Here is a 22,735-nt window from a genome sequence, read left to right on the forward strand (position 1 = left end):
GCTGTTATGTCCAGATATTTGCAAGACATACTGCTGCCAGGTCACCATAACTGTTGTGTATTTCTAACAAAGAAGTGGGATTCTATACAGATGTATGTCACTAACTACTGGGTAGTATGTGGCCATGTGACCTCTGCACCACCAGTTATTATGTGTCAGGACAGACAGGTGTGTGTGAATGCATAAACTGTGGGGGCATATGTAGTCCAGTATTTACGTGATATACCCATGTACATGGCTATTAACATCCACATTGTCAGGCTTGGTCAGCATGTCTCACACAAAGGGGATCTGTGTATACCTCTGGACTGATCAGAGAGTGCCAGACTGTCCACATATATTGGTCATATCACTGCTGTTGTCCACAGGATCATTACTGTGCTATCAGTGGTACTGTACTATGATGTCCTTAGGATGTCTGTCAGTAACCGATGGCGTACATGTCAAAAGCAGATGTGACCTCCCACACACAAAATGTCTGTTAAGACAACCCTGTTACGGTAGGAACAGTCTACATGTATACCTGCAATACATACATAAAATCCCCTTGCACTAAGAGGTTGAGACTATTGGTGCTGAGGTAGGACTTCACTCCATGTTCTGGATATATGGTAATTATATATATATATATATATATATATATATATATATATATATATATATAGATATAGATAGAACGATATGTAGACATATACATATCTACATACACATATGTATACATATATATATATATATATATATATATATATATATATATATATATATATACATACATATACAAACACACACACACACATATATATATACATATACACTACACAGCTATATATGTCTATACATATACAGATATATAGATATATATTCACATATAGTTATGGATAGCTAGCTATATATATCGACATAAATAGGTATATCTGTTTAGATACATATGCAAATATATTTATAGATATCTACATATATAGCGACATAAATAGGTATATCTGTACATATGGGATGCGCATACATATATATATATATATATATATATATATATATATATATATATATATATATATATATATATATAACTGTGGTAGTGAGGGTCGGAACTTTGAATGTTGGCAGTATGACTGGTATAGGGAGAGAGCTAGCCGATATGATGAACAGAAGGAAGGCTGCTATATTGTGTGTGCAAGAGACCAGATAGAAGTGAGTAAGGCTAGGTGTATCGGAGGTGGGTTCAAGTTGTTTTATCATGGTGTGGATGAGAGGAGAAATGGCGTAGGAGTTATCCTGAAGGAACAGTATGCTAAGAGTGTTTTGGAGGTGAAAAGAGTGTTGGATAGAGTGATGTTTATGAAGCTGGACATTGATGGTGTAAAGATGAATGTTGTTAGTGCATATGCTCCACAAGTTGGGTGTGCAATGGATGAGAAAGAAAAATTTTGGAGTGAGTTGGATGAAGTGGTGATGACTGTACCCAATGGTGAGAGACAGTGGTGATTGAAGCAGATTTCAATGGACATGTTGGTGAAGAGAACAGAGGGGATGAGGAAGTGATGGGTAGGTATGGTGTTAAACAAAGGAATGCAGAAGATCAGATGGCAGTGGATTTTGTGAAAAAGATGGAAATGGCTGTGGTGAATACGTATTTTAACAAGAGGGAGGAGCATAGGGTGACATACAAGAGTGGAGAAGATGCACACAGGTGGATTATATCTTATGTAGGAGGGCCAGTTTGAAGGAGATTGGAGACTGTAAAGTGGTGGCCGGGGAAAGTGTAGTTAGGCAGCATAGGATGGCGGTTTGTAGGATGACGGTGATCAAGAAGAGGAGGAGGAGTGTGAGGGCAGCACCAAGGATCAAATGGTGGAAATTGAAAAGGGGTAATTGTGAGGTGGAGTTCAGGGATGAGTTAAGACAGGCACTGGGTGGCAGTGAAGAGTTACCAAATAGCTGGGTAACTACAGCAGAGCTAGTAAGGGAGATGGCTAGAAAGGTGCTTGGTATGACATCTGGACAGAGGAAGGACGATAAGGAGACATGGTGGTGGAATGAGGAAGTACAGGAGAGTATACAGAGAAAGAGGTTGCAAAGAAGAAGTGGGATTGTCAGACAGATGAGGAAAGTAGACAGGAGTATAAGGAGATGATGTGCATGGCAAAGAGAGAGGTGGCGAAGGCTAAGGATAAGGCATATGAAGAGTTGTATGAAAGGTTGGATACTAAGGAGGGAGAAAAGGACATTTACCGATTGGCTAGACAGAGGGACCGAGCTAGGAAAGATTTGCAGCAGGTAAAGGTGATTAAGGATAATGAGGGAAACATACTCACAAGTGAGGAGAGTGTGTTGAGGAGATGGAAAGAGTACTTTGAGGGGTTGATGAATGAAGAGAATGAGAGGGAGAGAAGGTTGGATGATGTGGGGATAGTGAATCATGAAGTACAATGGATTAGCAAGGAGGAAGTAAGGATAGCTATGAAGAGGATGAAGAATGAAAAGGCTGTTGGTCCAGATGACATACCTGTGGAAGCATGGAGGTGTTTAGGTGAAATGGCAGTGGAGTTTTTAACCAGATTGTTTAATGAAATCTTGGAATGTGAGAGGATGCCTGAGGAATGGAGAAAAAGTGTTTTGGTACCGATTTTTAAGAATAAGGGTGATCTGCAGATCTGTAGTAACTACAGAGGGATTAAATTGATCAGTCACAGCATGAAGTTATGGAAAAGAGTAGTGGAAGCTAGGTTAAGAAGGGAGGTGATGATTAGTGATCAGCAGTATGGTTTCATGCCAGGAAAGAGCACTACAGACACAATGTTTGCTCTGAGAGTGTTGATGGAGAAGTACAGAGAAGGTTAGAAGGAGTTACATTTTGTTTTTGTAGACTTAGAGAAAGCATATGGCAGGGTGCCTAGATAGGAATTGTGTTATTGTATGAGGAAGTCAGGAGTGTCAGAGAAGTATGTAAGAGTGTTACAAGATATCTACGAGGGTAGTGTGACAGCGGTGAGGTCTGCAGTGGGAGTGACAGATGCGTTTAAGGTGGAGGTGGGGTAACATCAAGGATCAGCTCTGAGCCCTTTCTTATTTGCAATGGTGATGGACAGGTTGACAGATGAGATCAGACAGGAGTCCCCATGGACTATGATGTTTGCAGATGACATTGTGATCTGTAGTGAGAGTAGGGAACAGGTGGAGGAGAGCCTGGAGAGATGGAGATATGCTCTAGAGAGAAGTGAAATGAAGGTCAGCAGGACTAAGACAGAATATATGTGTGTGAATGAGAGGGAGGATAGAGGAATGGTGAGGATGCAAGGAGATCCTGGAGAGATGGAGATATGCTCTAGAGAGAAGAGGAATGAAGGTCAGCAGGACTAAGACAGAATATATGTGTGTGAATGAGAGGGAGGATAGATGAATGGTGAGGATGCAAGGAGTAGAGGTGTCAAAGGTGGATGAGTTTAAATACTTTGGATCAATAGTTCAGAGTAATGGTGAGTGTGGAAGAGAGTACAGGCAGGATGAAGTGGGTGGAGAAGAGTGTCAGGAGTGATTTGTGACAGACGAGTACCAGTAAGAGTGAAAGGGAAGGTCTACAAGAGGGTAGTGAGACCAGCTATATTATATGGGTTGGAGACAGTGGCACTGACAAAAAAGCAGGAGTTTGAGCTGGATATGGCAGAGTTAAAGATGTTAAGATTTGCACTGGGTGTGACGAGGGTGGACAGGATTAGGAATAAGTATATTAGATGGTCAGCCCAGGTTGGAAAGTTTGGAGACAAAGACAGAGAGGCAAGATTAAGTTGGTTTGGACATGTGCTGAGGAGGGATGCTGAGTATATTGGGAAAATTATGCCAAGGATGAAGCTACCAGGTAACAGGAAAAGAGGAAGGCCTAAGATAAGGTTTATGGATGTGGTGAGAGAGGACATGCAGGTGGTTGGTGTGACAGAGCAAGATGAAGAGAACAGGAAGAAATGGAAACAGATGATCCACTGTGGTGACCGAAAGAAGATGATGATGATGATGTTTGTATGCATTTTTCTATAGGATATGACATCTAAAACTCAAATGTCTGTCATTATTTAGCAACTTTAATCCTTTTTAGGAAGAATATGGGGCACAAAATCTGGACATTCTGCAAAAACCTGGACAGCTGAGGGGTATGCTACCTCCTTCTTATACAGACAATATTTGTTTCTTATCCAAAAAAGACTTGCTGCCTGACACAACTATCTACTTGGTTCATGGGAATGACATGATCAAAGTAAAAAATGAACAGCAAGCAAAAAACAAGCTCAAGATAAATTGCTTAAAGGATTCCTGCACAAGTTATGGACCACACATGATAGATTGGCATTCTGTTTAGTTTACGGGTAAGCCTGCAAAGATGACTGCAAGTCTCCAACAAAAGATGACTGCAAGTCTCCAACAAATGTAATGAGCTTCTGAAAATATTGTAATCCTGTCCTTTTATTACAAATACTGTCATATGCATTTCAATATCCAAGGCTTATATATATTCTCAGCATGGCAACAACGAAAAGGCTTTCAATGCTGGTAATTCTTTAACAGTATGCTTATTAAAGCTTATTAAAGCTTACTTGCATCTTACAATCTCTGACAATCTTACCTGATGGTCATTAAATCATTGCTACTTAAACAAGGCACTGTGACAGCATGCATTTCCTGAATAATAAGAAGCATAAATCAACAGTATAAAAATATGACAGAAAACCAGAACATTCTGCAAAATCAAGGACAGATGAATCAAGGACAGATGTGGTCTACCTTGGATGGGGGAATACTCTGCACACTTACACTGCATAACTGCTCCTTGCCTTCCTTGGACACATCCAGAGGGACTACAATGGGGAGTGGGGTGCAACAAGTATGTCACAATTTGAAATGTCTCTCGCTGACAGTGATGGCTCTGACACTCATACATTTCAACTTCAGAGCAAGAAATCTGGACAATGCCATACATAGAACTAGAAGTGGGACACAGGCCCAAAAATAAGGACAATTTTTAAATATTGCTCTTATTAACTTAGATAATAGAACAGTAGTAGGTCTTGCATTAGTACGAATTTTCTGAAGGGTATGAAATCTGAAACTCAAATGTCTGCCATTATTTTCTAACTTCAATCTTTAATAATTTGCCACTAATTTGCCAGAAAACCACAATTTTATGAAAAACAGACCAAAAATGTGATGCAAAAATATAAAGTTGCCACACAATACAGCTGGGAACCTGTCAAAAAAGGGACACCTTTTTAATATTAACACTGTTAACTTGAGCAGCTAACAAAATAAGAGTATCTACATGCATTTCTGAAATAAAAGTAATAACTCTGATCATTACAGTTATATATAATTTTAAACCCTCCACGTTTTCTTCCAAAATTGCCATTTTGAGGAGGGATTATTAGGGGAGAGCAACATTTTGAGCCAAAATTGGGGACAATGGAGAGGTTTGGATATTCCTAATTCTACAAAGCAGTTTGCACATACCTCTCAACCTCTTAATGCAGGAAATCTGGGCAAGGCCAAATATATTTGGGGAACATACAAACACTACTGAAAATTGCTCTTGTATAAACTTAAGACAGTTGATAGAATAACAGGTCTTGCATTAGCATGCATTTTTCTGAAGGTTATGACGTCTAAAACTCAATGTCTGTCATTTAATGACTTCATTCCTAAATGATTTGCTAGAAAACCACAAATTTTATGAGGAACAAACCAAAAATAAGAAGCAAATATCTATTCATTCTGCAAAAATATGGACAATTGAGAGGTATAGTTCAACTGGGGCTGTCTGAGTTTGCTACCCTTCCCCCCCTCACAAAATCATGGTCAAATGGAGCCTCCTCCCTGCAGCCATTCCAATGTCCCATTCTTTGGTTATTTTGCCCCATTTACCATAACCACTGTAATGTGCATACTGCTTTAATTCTGCGATGATTTAGATTTCATTTGAAAGTTTTATTTTGCATTTTACAGCACAAACCCTAATAGATATCTGTTAAACAAAGCAATGCAGTCTCACAATGAAAATAGACTTAGCATTAAAACTTCTCTGCCCTGGAAACTCTCATGCATTGAAACAGCATTGAAACCCACATTCAAAGAAAATACACTTTGCCAGTGGCAGATTAACTCTGGGCTGTTTTCAAAATCATAGGCCCCTTGAACATGAAACATACCCATGCTCTTTGATACACCTTCCTGACTGTGTTACATTATATTCCTTGAACGATATAGTACAGTTGTTAGAGGGCATTTTAAATTTATTGTTTTGAACATTTTTCCAGTAAACAATGAAACAAAATGCATACACCAATGACAAAACTGCCCAATTCAGAACATTTCCATCATAAAAAGTCTACTCAACCTTCTATAGTCCACCAGTATCAGTAAATATGCACAATCCCTGAAGTAGTAAAATCCACATTAAAGAAATCTGTAACTAATAAAGAGGTTGCTGCTAGCAAACAATTTTATATGTCATTGTTTCATCTACAGTAAAGTGCCTGTTGCCCTTGAAGAATAAATTGCCTATGTTGCATGCATTAAAAAAATGATAAGCTAGTAATACCGCAATAGGGAATGGATAGCAAACTGATAACAGGTTCATAGTTACTAGGTATCTTTGCCAAAAAGGACTGCAGCATCCACCCCCTTTACAACACAGTACGGTATCAGCAATGCATCTACCTACTGTGGGAGTGAACCCACAGCCTTCAGCAAGTACACTACCTGTTGTGCTATTAACAATGCAAGCAGACTAAGCATAAGCAGCACTAAACTTTTGTTCCCCTGCAGCTCTCAGCTCCTTGTAAAATCTACTCGACACTCAGCTGTATCTCTGAACTTCGCATCACAAGAAATCTGAGAAAGGCCAAAATTTATTGGGGGGGGCAAAAGGCCAAAAACCAGGGACACATTTTAAACATTGCTTGTATAATGTTGGAAAGTTGCTAGAATAAAATGCTGCATTACCACCATACATTTCACTGCCACATCTTGAACCCAGGGGACCCTGTGCAAAACAGTCAGAGCAACATACCACTATGCCAAATCAGCTGTTTTGTGAAAGAGGAAGACGGAAACTTAAATGGCTACCATTTAGTGAATTCAGTTCTCACCATAGCACAGCTGTCAACCTCTTAGCACAAAACACCTGAACAAAGCCAATAATGGGTGAATACAGCCCCCAAACATTCACTGAATTCAGTTCTCATCATAGCTCTCAACCTCTTAGCAAAAAACACCCGGACGAAGCCAGTAATGGGGGAATATAGCCCCCAAACATATTCAGTTCTTACCATAGCTCTCAACCTTAGCACAAAACCTGGATGAAGCCAATAATGGGGGAATACAGTCCCAAAAATAGGGATAAATTTCAAATATTCATCTTATATCTGCGGTGGTGGTGCTGCGGTAGCGTTGTTGCCTCACAGTAAGACGCTGACTGGTTCGACTCTTAGCTACAGCGTCTTCTGCGTGGAGACATGCGTGAATGGGTGTACCTTCGTTGAAGGTTGTGTGTTAGGGCTGGCAACTCAGCATGTAAAAATCAACTGCCAATCATTAGCGTACCGGAGTACCGCTGTAGCGACCTCTAACTGGGAAAAGACGAAAGACACAACAACAACATCTTATACACTTAGAAAATTGCAAGAATAAAAGCTTTTGTGTTACCATGCACTTTCTGAAGAATATGAAGTCTGATATTCAAATGCGTGTCATTTTTAACATTTGTTAACCAGGAAAGTCTGACTTGGAACAAAAGCTAATTTTTAGCAGAGGCCCAGGGAGAAACACTCCAGACAGACACATCTTTGTAAGATGGGAGGAAACAAAAACAGGGAGGGCATACAGACTCCACACAGAAGATAAGGCACCCCAGCCAAGAATCAAACCACAGAACATGTAGCTGTCAGGCAACAATGCTACTACTGCATCAATGTACTACTGGCTTTGCAAGGACACAAAAATACAGAAACCACAGATTTTATGAGGAACAAAACAAGTATGAGGGAAAAATCTGCAACATTTTTACAAATGATGGTGGGTAGGGAATTCAGGCTCTTGCCACCTGAGCCAAAGGTATAGGGTTTAAGCCTTATTCTCTACCCACCACCATGCAGCACCTGGGGCATTTTACACACACACACACACACACACACACACACACACACACACACACACACACACACACACACACACACACACACACACACACACACACTCACACACACACACACACACACCTTCAGTGGAGTCCTCCTCACAGGTAAAGTAAACCCATCTGAAAACCACCCATTTCACACACCTACCTTACTCCGTCTGTTATCTTCAGTGAAGTCCTCCTCACAGGTAAAGTAAACCCATCTGAAACCATCCGTTTCAGTTCCCGCTTGTGCAGGTAAAGTAAACCCATCTGAAACTGTCCGTTTCAGTTCCCACTTGCAAACTGTGCACCGAGCGATGATGTCAGCATCTGCGCCTGGACTTGAAGGGCATTCTTAAAGAAGAATGCCCAAATAACTTTTTAATTTTAAATTAAAAGATTAACTAGTCAGCAGATTACAGGGGGGGGGTGCAAGTTCGCCCCCTTGCACCTGCCTGTGGGCGCCCTTGGTATATATCCATATCCTTTTCATGTGTAAACATTACTGTTGTGTATACCTTCCCAGATGTGTCACACTGTATGTATCTGATAGGTGTATGTTTAGATATAGCAACCGCTACCCCAAAACAAAACACGTGCAACACATATCTCACAAAGCCAGTGTGCCAAACAGTCACAGCCCTTAAGACTAAACAACACACCTGATACACTTGTAATAGGTGACTCTATCGTCAGGCACACTGACGTCCCGCTCACCAGGCTGAACAAGGAGAGGGTCATGGTGAGCAGCCTGTCAGGCGCTAGGATCCGCCACATAACACAAGCACTCAGGTCACTCCAAGGCAAGTACAAATATGATTCAGTCATTGTCCATGCTGGTGTGAATGACCTGAGACATACCTCCCTGGACTACATGAAAAGAGACATAGAGGAGCTCTCTGAGCATGTAGCCCAGACCGATATGACCCTGACCTTGAGTAGCATCTTACCCTCACCAAGAATGATGCCACAATAAGAAGACAAGATGATCAATTTCAACAATTGGCTTAAGTACTGGTGTCATTCAAAGGGGATCCAATGCCTGTCAGCCTGGGATGACATGCTCAACAAGCCACGATGCTTCGCTAGGGACGGCTTGCACCTGTCACCCCTGGGCTTTCGGATATTGACAAAGGCTCTTGCTACCCCCATAGTGCCTTTTTTAGGCAATGCTCAAAAGACAAACCCACCTCCATAGGTATCACAAGGGATAAGAAACTAAGAGTAATGCTACTCAACGCCAGAAGTCCAAACCTCAAGATGCACGCACTCAAAACTCTCCTTAGCATGGAGAACATCGATATCTGTGCAGTAACAGAAACCTGGTTCAGGGCTCCCGAGAGCATCCCAGCACTACCAGGTTATACCTCATACCATGCTTTTCGGCCCCAAAACTTGGACAGAACCACAAAGGAGGGGAGTATCGATATACATCAAAGATACCCACACCTCCAGGTTGGTGGCAAAGCACGAAGCATCAGAGACTATCCATGTGCAACTAACAGTGGGTAAAACTGCCTTCCAGTTTATAGCCTGCTACAGACCACCCTCCCAAACCCAGGAACCCCACTCGGCCTTCCTGAGAACACTGGAAAATATGAAGGTCTCTCCAAACACCATTATATTGGGCGACTTCAGCTACCCAAACAAAGACTGGGAGCATTACTCTAACTCCAACACCCTAGCCCAAAGGTTCCTAGAATTTATAAACTCAAATGCTATGGAACAACTTGTTACCAGTCCCACAAGAGGGGAAAACATACTGGACCTGATCATCACCAACATGGGGGCTCTATGCTCCAGACCAGAAGTGTATCCCTCACTGGTAAGATCAGACCATACACTAATCTCACTGGATATTCACATCCCGACCCCACCCCCTGCCCAGAAAACCACAGTGAAAAACTTCTCTAAAGCAAATTTCACACTCCTCAAAACTGAGGTGGAATCCTTCAAAGCCCCTGGGCCTGTGGAAAATACGGCCGAGACCGCAGAATCCTTTATAAACGCATTCTATGAACACCTTCAGGAATGCATGGATCATGCGATCCCAAATAAAACCAAGACCCAATCCGCCAAAGGCAGACGTCCTGTCTGGTGGACCCCAGCCATAAACAAACTATACAATAGAAGTAGGAAGCTACTAAATGATAGAGCAAAATCCCAAAAAGGGAAGGCATCACTAATCAGTATTAGCAAAAAACTACGGGAATTCATAAAATTGTCTGAGGCCAGCTTCGAGAGAAAAATTGCACAGGACACTAAGGATAATCACAAGGCTTTCTTTAGTTATGTTAGGAACCTGGGTGGTAATTCCCAGATATGCTCAGAATTAATCCAAAATGACAAAAAATACACCGAACCCACAGACATTGCCAACCTCCTAGCTGACAGGTTCAGCAAACTTCTCTCTCCCCACCAAAAGGGCAAATATCTATCCCAGCAGAGTGCTGCCCCCTGACATCTCAGATGCTCAGGTAAGAGCCGCCTCTCCAAAGCAAAAACACAGCATCAATGGGACCAGAAAGTGTCCCGGCTCGTCCTACATGAACTCCAAGAAGAGCTAAACCCAAACATAAAACTACTGTTCAATCTCAGCCTTACTACAGGATATGTGCCCAAAGAGTGGCGTACAGCAACAGTGGTCCCTCTCCATAAAGGTGGCGCCTCAATGGATCCTGGAAACTATCGCCCCATAAGCCTGACTAGCTTGGTCTGCAAAGCTATGGAAAGGATCCTCATGGACCTCATAAATAAAGATATTGGGGACATATAGACACTGGATCCTACCCAATTCAGCTTTGTTAAGGGCAGATCCTGCCTCTTAAACCTAGTTGATTTCTTTGAAACAGTCACCAAGGCCATTCACGAGGGGAAGGTGGTCCACACAGCCTACCTGGACCTCACAAAAGCCTTCGATACAATACCCCACTCGGGCATTATAGATAAGCTCACCAGCTTAAATATAAACCCTTATGTCACTAGATGGATTGCAAACTGGCTCAAGGACAGAACATGGTTAGAATTGCTGGAGCCATGTCAGACTCCAAACCAGGTACAAGTGGTGTCCCACAAGACTCAGTCCTGGGACCTCTCTTGTTCGGTATATATTTCTCGAAGATACAGGCCAACACGGAAGGACTGTGGCTGACCAAGTTCGCAGATGACTGCAAACTGGGCACCATAATCAACTCTCCAGCTGACACAAGCATCCTCCAAAGGGGCCTCATAGAAACAGACAACTGGTGCCAGAGCCATGGCCTCAAGCTAAATGCCAAAAAGTGTATAGTCATCCCCTTTGGCAAAAAGAAAGTGCCCACAAATTACCACATAGGTCGTAATCCATTAAGTACAGAAGAAGTAATTAGGGACCTGGGGACCCAAGTTGATAGGAATATCTCATTTGACAACCACGTGGCCAAAGTGGTTAGAAAAACATTTTATATAGCCCACCTAATCATGAAGGGATTCTCATCTAGATCAGGGGAGGTCATCATGCCTCTTTACTCATCCCTCATCAGGCCCATAATTGAATACAATGCCCCATTTGGGATGTACCTTACCAGACACCTGCAGCAACTGGAAAGACCCCAAAAGTACCTCACCAAGAGGATCAAAGGGCTCAAACAGATGCCATATGCTGCCCAGTTAAAGAAACTCCAGCTCTACTCAGTGACATACCGCCTGTTCAGAGGCAATCTGTGCCTGACGTATAAAGCCATGTCCAACCCGGAATTAATGGATATGCTGCACCTCAGAAAATCCAAATCCCATCGAGCTACGCACTCGAGAGACTTGAACCTCAGCACTGAAATAAATAGGACATGCTGGAGGGACAGATTCATAACCCAGAGGCTCCCTTCACTCTGGAATAAAATCCCAGTCCAGGTTAGGCAGAGTCCCTCTGACTCTCTTCAAGAGGAATCTTGATGAGTGGATGGAAGATCATAGGTTTACTCCGGGTATCACTTCTGTGTCACTGTTAGACAGAGGCACAGTATACTAACCTCGAAAAAGGGCATAGCAAAATAAATTTAAAATGGGTGGCGAAAGCCAAACACATTCTGGCTAGGCTTATGAATGCCCTAGGGCAGATAGCCTAGTATGAACCTATGAACCTATGAACCTATATGTGATGCAACAGTAATATCATTAACAAGTACTACACAAGTGTTATAAGGCAAACACCTTAGCCATTAAGCCACCCTCCCAACCCCAGTGGAAGTCACAGCAATTGTTCAATACTATTCAATATGTGTACTGACAGATATATATTGGAAAAACAACAACTGTCTTCACAGCTGTCAAGGCGAAGTGGTTAACTGTTGTGACTATAGTGTACAGGGTTCTGGGTTCAAGAACTGCAAGAGCTGTTTATTTTGTTGCTGGGCCGAACAAGGGCTGCTGGATACAGAGTGGTTAAGGCAGTTTTGAGCAGCTTTAAACACATCTGCGCGGGTTTGCGAGAAGCTAAGCGGTGTTAAGGTACGATTAAACATACGGGCGCTTACACCGTGTAGGCTTCACTTACCAGTGCGCAAATGTGCTTAGCTGTTATATTGCAGCAATGCTGACACCTGCTAAGCATGGCTCAACCCAGGTAACCAGTGCTCACATTGCAGTCGGATAACATAGCAGGGTAATGACATCTGTAATAAGTGTATGTAATGCCATGTACAAAACATGCGTCTATGTGCCATCATTACAGTAGCATGGAGTGTGGGTGTCATGTCTGGGACACTCGAGTATATAAGACCTGTACATCACTCTTATCTGTGTGAATATGTTACATGTAAGGGTAGTAACCCAGGTTACGTGCCGTCAGACTGGCATGTAGTGTATTATGCCATTAATATTGTTGACAGTGCTTTCCCAGGCAAGAGCAGATTGCTAAATGTAGTACTGGCAACAAGCACCACTGAACTGCATAGCTGGACTCTGTAGTTTCACTGTCATGCTCCCGGTATGAGTGAACTGTGTCACAGTATATATCCCCTACTGGATAATGATCCGACATGTGGAAAGTAACTGTAGACTATTGTCTGTACAGCACATGTCATTGCTGGCTTCCAACATGTAGTAATGGCATACATATTGATGTCAGACATCTATCTGTTGACACATTCATCCTACTGCATAGCTAGTTGGCAAGATGATGTCTGTCAGTCCATGTACAGATGTGCAGATGGCAGGTATCTGGCTTGGATATATACAGGCAACCTGTGCTTGACTGACACTGACATGTCTGCCCAGCTGTGTTATAACTGGCACAGTTAGGACACAGCACCCTGTACGCACCGCATGCCACGAGTACCTCCACTACTCAACCACAGTCAATATAACCCCAGTACATCTGCCTATGTGATGCCCTGCCAGACATCTGGCTATGCCTGCTGTGTCCAGACATAGCAGGTAAAGATACCACACTCTCCTGTGCACTGCCACCAACCGCCAACTGTCTCTCTGCTATGGCCACTGGTGATGGATTATCTAAAGGCACCATGACTGTGTGTGCAAGGTTGGGGTGGCTAACAGGGGGATGTCAAATGATGGCACAGTTTCGACCTCTGACAACTCCGCCTGTGCCTCAACAGTCCAATCATCATCTTCGGTGTCTGTATGGACACCAACATCAGATTGCATGCAGGATGGACCCTGACCCATCTCGCCACCTGTGAGTGAAAACAAGAAATGCACTTTAAGACCTGTACAGCATTGCATAACAGTACACACACACACACACACACACACACACACACACACACACACACACACACACACACACTGAAATTCCACCATAATACCTACCTGTCCCTGATTTTACAGACAGTCCCACATTTATTTAAATAAGTTCCCCATCCTGCATCACACTTGGTAACATACACTCATTAATACCACTCATTGACATATCATTCCTCTAAACGCCTAGACAAATGATCACAACACAAGACTTGTTACTCCATTACCTCCTTGACTTGAGTGGAATGGGTTTGACAAGGCATCATTGCTGTCATCCAGTGTTCACCCTGGGTATGTCCGGACATTATGAGCATGGCCCCCATATGTTAGAGGCTACTACATTCACTCCATAATGTTACACACTGGAGTGTCATACGTAACTATTGCTCAGTGCATGCCAGATCTGCTGCTCAATCAACCTATCATGTGGACAACAGTAATATATGGATACACTCCCTGGTGTTGTCTAGTAATTCCCCAATGCATCTGTAGTGCTGCATACATGGGTAGTTGTTCACCTTTCTGCTGATTGCAATTTTAAGGGTATACCTGGTGCTTAGTTTCCCTCCCAATGCATGTTCCATGCTGCAGACCTTATTATACTATCAGCTGTCCTGTGATTACATATCAGACAAGTATTCCTGGTGTCTCATGTGTCAGTCCATGTCCATATACTGCACGGTTCCAAAGGGAAGTACTGACATATGAACAACCCCACAATCACACATGTGCATACATGGACACCCACACAAACACACACACATGCACAAACACAGCCTACATGCATCAACCCCCATCCACTCCACTAGATTGCACTTATAGACAAAATAATCCCCACCCCACACACACACACATGCACCAACAGGTGAGATTGCACAAAGATAGTACACACAGACCTCCCATTACCCATCTGTCAACATCCATGACATATGGTACTCAACAGCATGCAGTGCAGCTATAGTCAATCCATGCTAGCAACAGTATACATGTGTGTGATGCATGGGCTGTGTTAGTAGATGATGCCCCTTCCCCTGGTAAACACTGCACCCATGTACATAGTATTGCTGTGCACCTGTTCTGCACCCTGCCATGTACTGTGCACCATACCTCACAGGTATACTAACTATTGCCGAATATGTATTACTGTGTCAGTTATGTCTGCTCTAATGCTCACAGCCCCTATGTGTTTGTCTGACACATATCTGGGATAATATGTGGACAGATGTCATTTGTGAATGCCTGTCTGATTTACAGCTCTCAACATCAGCGGTGCATGTATGACCAATACAATACTATCACAATGACAACCATCAAACCTTGCCATGGCTATGGGGAGTGTACACACCCTTATTGATATGACACACTCTTCCTTGATATGCCATGGGACCACATCACCACATATGTTAACATTACATGAGCCTGATTTGCAACATATGTCCTGTACATTCACATGCAGTGTCTAACAAATGTGTTAGGTGTGCAGATGCTGACCACGATGCATACACTTCATGGGTGCATATGTCTGTATGCCCTTATCATGATGGTTTATTGCACCTATTGTTATGTGTACTACAGCAGTCACTATTCCTAGCAGGGTTATACTAGCATGGGCCATCTGCATTTGCCAGTATATGGTCAGTCTGCCCTACACATGTCCCCCAACTCTGCATGATTGCAAGGTCAACTCATGTGCACATCCCTTGGAGTTCACACACTGCTGTCAGTATTGCTGTGGAGTCAGGGTTACATCTACCACAAGTCCTGAACCTGATTGTGTGCAGATACAGCTATTCATAGCATCCTTAGGATTCCTGCTGCAGTACACTGGTGTGTCATGATGACACCCCCCACCTTCAGCCTTATTGCAGATGCTTGACAACTATGGCCTACACATGTGTCAGTTTGCAGTGTCCCAAACACTGAGCACCATGTGTAACAGCCTAGTCCCAGCTAATGACTGGCAAACATACAGATGTACACTGGCACTGGCACAGTACAGATGGGGATGGGGGGCCTGAGGTGGGGTGAGGCATTGATTGCGCAGCATCTGTACCTTACATGATACTGTCTGTAGGTTTCCAACGTGGTCATGGTACAGCAGTACACATTGCAATGCATGACTGTTGGAAACCCCTTCTGTTATGCATACACTACCTGTAGAGAGGCCTGGCTGATGTTTCCTGTGGTACAACTGTCACATCTGATTACCCTAACCCATAGGCTACATGCTTGCAAAGTTCAGGCAATTGCTGACACGGGTACTGCACAGCCAGCACTTACTGGATATTCCTGCAACTCCCTCAGTGTTGTGGCATGTTAGTGGGCAGCCCACATGACCAGTGTGCTACATGTGACGTCATTTGTCTTGGATGGCCATCTGTTTATTTCCTACATCATTCCTGTCCCATATATCCTTGCCACATACATGGCTGTCTGAACTGTTTGCCATGGCATATGCAATGGTGAGGTATGGCTACATGGCCAGATCATGGGTGCTACTATTGGATATGGGGACCATGCCATGTCATGTAAGATGTGTGCAAGCCACACCTGCTTCTGTTGCAAGTAATTGTGCACATTTGATGGCCAAATGTCTTTTACAGCAGAGCAATACGTGGTGTGACATTGGGGACGTGTACTTGCTGAAAGGTGCATTTCCATGACAAATGCATGCAGTCAGTACCTCAACAGCTGCCTCCACTATATTTTATCTGGAGTGTGTGCACACATATGCTTCCAGTGCTTGTGAAGGTATGTATTCCCCATATTTGCTGCCCTATCCTACAATTCCGTATTACACACTCATTGCTCATGTTGTGACCACATTGCAGGTGTTAAGGGTTGTGGACCACAGTATTATGATATGCCATAGTGTAGATCTGTAACAGTTGCCATTGTAATACTGGTATATAAACTGCTGTAGCACTGTTAAGGGTTATATTTCACCCATGTCCCAACTGTAGGCCATGTGTCCCACCATTATATTATTCCCTGTGAACACATTTCCCAATGACAGGATGTTAGTTATATTGGAGGTGTTGACATACCCTTGAGATACACTATCATGGTCACCACTGTGATGCAGTGCAGTTAACAGCAACAGTATGTGAACATGTATGGCATGCATTATGGGTAGGTGTGTTAGATGTGTGCATGGAATATACCATAGCCATTACATGACCAGTGTATTGGCAAGCATGAACCTAAACCATACTCACCAGTTACAGGCTGCTGCCTTGGAGGTATACCAGAGGGACCTACATAAGTGTGTGAGAGATGTGATGTCAGTAGCCACAGATGGGGCATTGCTACAGGGTGGGTGCAGCATTACAGTACATCAACAGTACAAGTCCACAATACTACAGCTTATACACATCTGCTTATTACTAGTATGCAGCAACAAACTATATATATATATATATATATATATATATATATATATATATATATATATATATATATATATTTATGACACCTCACATAAGCATGATCTACCTGTACAGATGCTGATACATACACAATAGTGGTCTACTGATGTGCCCTGTGGCCTTACCTGCACGGTCCTCAGCCGGTGTGTGTGTGTATAGCACCCACCTCCACTATGGTCTCCGCCAGTTGTTGCGTGTGTGGGCGGGCAGGTGCCATGAGGCTGGTGAGATGCTCCTCAACACGTGTCAGAGGAGATGGATGGCATGATGCCCCATTGCGAGGTGATCTCCCTTGACTGCAGCAGCACTCTGACGGGCATTGCTAAGCAGGTCGCTGCAATGATGCCGGACCTGGTCATAACTGCGGTTATGCAGGCCAACATCATTGACCCCTGTGGACTAGATCATTCAACAGGGTGGCCCACTCCTGCTGCTCATGGGCTGTCCTGCCAAAGACTACCTGGTAGTGCTGTACCAGGTGGTTCACAATGACCTCATTTTCATCTGCTGAATACACCAGTAACCGGCCATGGGACATCTTGCCAGAAAGACATAAAGTTAGAAACAGGTCTGAGCAATTCATTCAGCAATGTTACCATAGTTCTTAACACACATCTATGTCTTCTCCCCACCATATCTGTGACAACAAACTGTTCACACAACTCAATAGGTATGTCTATAGCTTACCTACCATTTGGACATATATCATATTGTACCATGCTTTGTGCTGTGTGTTTGCAGCCATGTTCCCTGTGGAGACACTAAAATTGCTGGCCTGTTATGGACAATGTCACCTGCATGCCATTGAAAGGGCCACTATGGTTCTATATATGCATGTGGTATGTTTGCTATATGATTTCTCCCCATCTGTCGTTATGTGTTATTGGGGATATCTATGCATGCTGTTGGACATGATCCAGGATTGTGTGGACTATTACTACCCACATATGTTTTATAACAGTGACACAATAGCATGTTTAGGGAACAGTTGCCAGCAGAACCACCTCTCCCACCTCATCTGGCCATGTTACCAGGCCACATCACATGTGGTACCCACCCTGGGGCCTCTTCATCTACTGGTCCAGCACTACCTTCAGGTGGAACCACCTAAGGGGATGGTGTCCCCCCGGGGGCATACACAGACATGATCCTGTCACCCGAGGTTAGGTCCAGGGTCTGTTGCTTAGGGAGCTCCACAGAGACTTGTGGGATGTGTTACAGCACCTTGAGGCCCTCAGTACACAATCACAGGGTCCACATGCTCCTCCTGCTCAGCCTCCTCCAGGCCAGGCACCTTCAGGGCTGTGAATCTGCTGTTGTGATTAGCAATGGGTGGGGGCCTTTTTACCATTGTTTCCATATGGGGGTTCATGGGGCTTCCACATCACAGACCACACACACACCATCCAGGGTGTTTACCCACAACATGTGTCATATACCACCCCGGTAGGCTATACTCTCTATCTACCAACCCAACCCACTGCCACAAATATATCTGCTATCCTTCCCCAAATTTCCATTCACACCTTTACAGACACGGGCAATGTGGTCCCAACAAGGGCTTCACATGTGAGATAACCATCCATGTTGCACACACTTACAGCTATATATATATATATATATATATATATGTGTGTGTGTGTGTGTGTGTGTGTGTGTGTGTGTGTGTGTGTATTGATATGTGTGAAGTTCCCTCGCACATAGCATGCAGCACTGTGTTGGACATATAGGGGACATGTATTTATATACACATGTGTGTGTGTTTGTATATATGTAGACATGCACACATATATATATATATATATATATATATATATATATATATATATATATATATATGTGTTTATATATATATATATATATATATATATATGTATACGTATAGGTGTCTGTATATGTGTAGACATACATGTATATATCTCTCTCTATATATATATATATATATATATATATATATATATATATATATATATATATATATATATATATATATATATATATATATACACACACACACACACACACACATATACATACCTATATATATGGAGTACACTCAGACATCAGGTCCACAATCTCTTACCCTCCTTCCTGCACAGCTGTACTATTCTGCCTTGATACAACACAGACGGGTGGCATGTATGGACAGAGCCTAACATTAGGGGGGGTACATATAGGGACAGATTGCAGGTAAGCCTATTACATACCTATGGCATTTCAGCATGCTACATTACTTGTTAACTTGAGTGGCCTGCAAGTGGTGGGCTCTGGAACCTATGTGTCCATCATTATGGCATTACTTCCACCACCAGCTATTGGCCATCGTAATATACATTCTTTCCATTACACAACACACACTATGATGGCTTACATCTTGTCAGTCAGTGCTGCTCTGCACAGTTGAGGGGTATGGCCCACTACCCACAGGGACAGACTCTATTGTCCATAGCAGTTGTTCAGCTGAACATCATTACAACAGCAACACCTGATGGCACATATATATCATTCCACATCATCTATCCCATTATTATGGACCAAGTACTACAGTCAATTACATGCATATATACTTCACATACCTGTTGTGGGAAAGAGGTCTGCTCTGGATAGTTCCCTTGTAAGGAGTTTTTTTCTCCTGTGGCTTGGCCTTTAGCCTGCTTCCTTTCTTAGTTTGCTTGCTTCTTTATTTGCTTCACTTTCACTTTCAGTCACTCTCTCTCTCCAGTAAATGGATTGAGCTGCATTGAATAGATTGCAGCATGGCTTTTGTAGGTGATTCACATGATCAGGTGATGGCCTCTGCACCAATCGGTGTCCTGCACTTGCTATCTGCATACAGCATGCTGTGTAGTACTTCCAATTATCACTGTCATGGCAACCCACTACTATAAATCCCTACATCATATGGGCGTGGTCCCTTTACATTTCCTGTATGGTGGACATCCTTCCTTTGTGTGAGCAGCAGTGTTAGAGACAGCAGGTAGCAATACCTCTTACAAGGGAACTTGCAGACTTAGGCCAGCTACATATTTGTATAAGCTTCCAGAACTACAGACAGAGTGTGAGTAGTGTTGTTGTATACATTGTATAGCACCAGTGTTACAGGGTTTGTGTGTATATACTAGTTTAACATGTAATGCAGTCTGTCTTCATAGCTCTCCACGTGATGGCCAGAGGTGTGCCTGTTATGTTTTGTCTGTCCACCAGACAGGTCTTGTGTCAGATATATCTCTGGCAGTGTGTGTGTTGAGTGCTATCAGTACATGGCTAGATCCATTTGTATTTCTGACTTCATATTCATAGGTTCATAGGTTCATAGGTTCATAGGTTTATACTAGGCTATCTGCCCTAAGGCATTTATAAGCCTAGCCCAAAGTTTTGTGGCTTACGCCACCCCTTATATGAAAAAATACTGTGCCCATTAGTTTGTTGTGCCTCTGTCCAGCAGTGACACAGAGATGATTCCCGGGGTAAACCTACGATCTCCCATCCACAGGTCAAGATTTCTCTTGAACAGAGCCAGCGAGGTGCTCTGCCTCACATGGACCGATTTTATTCCACAGCATAGGAGTCTCTGAGTGATAAATCTATCCCTCCAGCACATCCTATTTATATCTGTGCTAAGGTTTAAGTTGCTTGCTCTAGTGGTTTTGGTGGATTTGGATTTTTTGAGGTGGAGCATGTCCATTAATTCCAGGTTGGACATGGCCTTGTATGTCAAGCACATGTCACCTCTGAGCAGACGGTATGCGAATGAATAGAGCCGGAGTTTCTTCAATCTGGCAGCATATGACAGATTTTGGAGTCCCTTTATCCTTTTGGTGAGGAACTTTTGGGGTCTCTCCAATTGCTGCAGATGTCGGGTGAGATACATCCCGAATGGGACATTGTACTCGATCATTGGTCTGATAAGTGAAGAGTACAGGGGAACAATGACCTCACTAGATCTGTATGTGAATCCCTTCCTGATCAGGTGGGCAATGTAGAAGGTCTTTCTAACCACTTTAGCAATGTGAGTGTCAAAAGAAAGGCCACTGTTAACCTGGGTCCCCAGGTCCCTGATAACCTCTTCTGTGCTTAGTGGATTGCCACCTATATGGTAGCTTGGGGTTACCTTGTTTTTCCTGAAGGGTATGACTATACATTTTTTGGCGTTTAACTTCAGGCCATGGCTCTGGCACCAGCTATCTGTTTCCGTGAGTCCCTTCTGAAGGATATCCGTGTCCGATGCACTTTCCATTATGGCGCCCAGTTTGCAGTCGTCTGCAAACTTTGTCAGCCAAAGTCCTCCCATGTTGGCCTATACTTCTGAGAAGTAGATGCTGAACAATAGGGGGCCAAGGACCGAGCCCTGTGGGACACCACTTGTGACCGGCTTGGAGTCTGACATAGCGCCAGCAACTCTAACCCTGTGGGTTCTGTCCTTAAGCCAGTTTGCAACCCATCTTGTGACATATGGGTTTACATTTAAGCTGGTAAGTTTTTCTACAATACCCGAGTGGGGTATTGTGTCAAAAGCCTTTGCAAGGTCGAGGTAGGCTGTATGGACTGCCTTTCCCTCATCAATGGCCTTGGTGACTGTTTCGAAGAAGTCTATCAAGTTCAAAAGGCATGATCTGCCCTTGACGAAGCCAAACTGGGTCGGGTCCAATGTCTGCAAGTCCCCTATATCTTTGTTTATGAGCTCCATTATGATCCTCTCAGACTAGACTTGTTAAGCTTATGGGACGGTAATTACCAGGGTCCGTAGAGGCACCGCCTTTGTGGAGTGGGACCATAGTTGCCGTACGCCACTCCTTGGGCACGTATCCTGTGGTAAGGCTGAGATTAAACAGCTGCCTTATGTGCGGGTTTATTTCCTCATTTAGCTCATGTAGCACACAGCCGGGGACACCATCCGGTCCCATTGATGCTGTGTTTTTAGCTTTAGAGAGAGCAGCTTTCACCTGCGCATTTGAGATGTCTGGGAGGCTACACTCCGCTGGGATAGTTATCTCTCCTTTAGGTTGCACTGAACCTGTCTGCCAGTATGTTGGCAATGTGTGTGGGTTCAGTGATTTTTGTATCATTTTGGACTAATTCTGAGCATATCTGGGAGTTTCCACCCAGGTTCTTAACATAGCTGAAAAAGGCCTTATGATTGTCCTTTGAATCCATGGCAATTTTTCTCTCAAAATTGGCCTTAGTTGATTTTATGAGTGCTCGTATTTTTACTAATAATGATCAGGGTGACTTTTTATGGATTTTGTTCTATCATGTAATAGCTTTCTCCTCTTATTGTAAAGTTTGTTAATGGCTGGGGTCCACCAGACTGGACGTTTGCCTTTGTGGAAAGAGTCTTGGTTTTATTTGGGATTGCCTGATCCATGCAGTCCTGGAGGTGTTCAGAAGGCATTTGTAAGGGCTTCCGCAG

This window comes from Protopterus annectens, chromosome 9.part0 (genome assembly GCF_019279795.1).
Source record: "Protopterus annectens isolate FY-2018-M chromosome 9.part0, PAN1.0, whole genome shotgun sequence".
NCBI lineage: Eukaryota > Metazoa > Chordata > Ceratodontiformes > Protopteridae > Protopterus > Protopterus annectens.